At 36.4% G+C, this 1637-nt stretch overlaps 1 protein-coding gene across 1 annotated transcript in view; it reads right to left on the reverse strand.

The window, feature by feature from the left end:
- LOC111623030 overlaps positions 1–1045 on the reverse strand; it is a 9361-nt gene extending 8316 nt beyond the window's left edge. The window contains exon 1 of the mRNA XM_023365509.1: positions 990–1045. The gene's annotated coding sequence lies outside the window, so the exon portion shown is untranslated. The remainder of the gene's footprint in view (positions 1–989) is intronic.
- Between the last annotated feature and the right edge of the window lie 592 nt (positions 1046–1637).

The raw sequence follows: 1637 nt of genomic DNA on the forward strand, positions 1-1637 counted from the left end.
CTGATAATTGATGCTTTTTAACATAATCTATAGCCCAAAATTTCTCTTGAAAAATTAATTTTGTGATCTGAAATAATTCCATTAAAAAATTATTCGTATGAAAAATTAATTTTGTGATCAGTGCTACCCAAATCACTACTACTACAATTTACACCATAGACTTCTATGCATACTTTTTCCCGCGACTTTTAATAGAATTTGTTGCCAATAAACATCCAAGAACAGTCAGTATGTCGTCATCAGATGACATGGCCGACTGACTGACTGAGAGACAATGGCGTAGCGAACATAACTGGCGCCCGGGGCACGATACTATATTGGCACCCCCTTCCCCTCCAGAAACAAACCTTGTTTTCTTGGAAACCATTTGGCGCCCCTCTGCGAGTGGCGCCCGGGGCAAGCTGCCCCACCCTAGCTACGCCTCTGTTTAGAGCTTTTCTTCTTTGTTTGTGGGCGATAGGAAATTCTGAAGTTCCTCAAGGTCAGGCAGTTTCAAAAGATTAACTTAACGTGATAGTCGCCTTAATTACACAGGGATGGATGGGAATTTAGAATGGCCGAAATCGCCCTTACGTAATTTATGGACGGCCCCTAACACTGTATACTGTACTGCAAGATATACACCCACACAATCACAATTTTGTATAGATATTGTTACATTTCTCGGCTGGTGATGTATAAAAACGTTAAATTAAAAATAAATAATAATAATAATAAACCCTGAGGTAAAATATCTAACTAAGATCGCCATACTTTTCTTACGTTACATTCTATAACAGGGAAAATAATCTTTCATCGGACAGACTTTATTATCATTAATCGTTTTAAACTGTAGCCTTATGATTTATAAACGTACTAGATATAGAACAAACAACCAAATTTATCTGATTTATAATTATAGCAGCTACTTTCTCACTGTATGAATCAATTTTCGATTAAATTTATCTAGAAATCACTATATACAAAATAATTATAACAAAAATACTTACTAAAAGTTTCAGTTGTCCCACTGCAAACAATGGCGAACCAAACTTGAATGACCTTACCCACGTCACTCTTGACCGTTTCCCCCTGCTGTGTACCTAATCCGAACTTAGGAAATAGACCCGTCCATTTTAGGGGTCAAGGGGTTAATTAATTAGCTTAAAATATCTCTTCTCGTCGTCTAATTATATTTGGTCTTTCGCATCGGAGCAGTGTTAAATAAAATATATAAATAAGTTTTGAAATACAATATAAATGATTTATTGTCATAATCGAAAACGCGTGATATATCGAACAATGTTGTCAATGTGTGTTCTGCGGTCCCCGAGGTGTTGCAATGTGTTGGTCCAGTCCAAAAGTCCGGGTACGTTCGTAAAGTCGAACGAGTTAAACTAAAATGACGTTATCGTTACTCTTATTTCGTTAGACTTTTCGAACGATTCGTTTATAACTAAATGGCTATTTCTAAAATCGAAGATACGAATGTTGCTAGTGCAGCCTTATCCAAAATATTTTTCTTAGATTGCTTCGGTTGGACAGTTATTTCTGTCATTTCACCTTTTAACAGTTTAAACACTCGAGTAGATTTAGAAACATCGATATCATCAGGCGCCATTTTCTTAACGAAGTGGACAACTCTTTCCTTCGTGAAC

This window comes from Centruroides sculpturatus, unplaced genomic scaffold (genome assembly GCF_000671375.1).
Source record: "Centruroides sculpturatus isolate CEXI.00-Female unplaced genomic scaffold, Cexi_2.0 scaffold351, whole genome shotgun sequence".
Classification (NCBI taxonomy): domain Eukaryota; kingdom Metazoa; phylum Arthropoda; class Arachnida; order Scorpiones; family Buthidae; genus Centruroides; species Centruroides sculpturatus.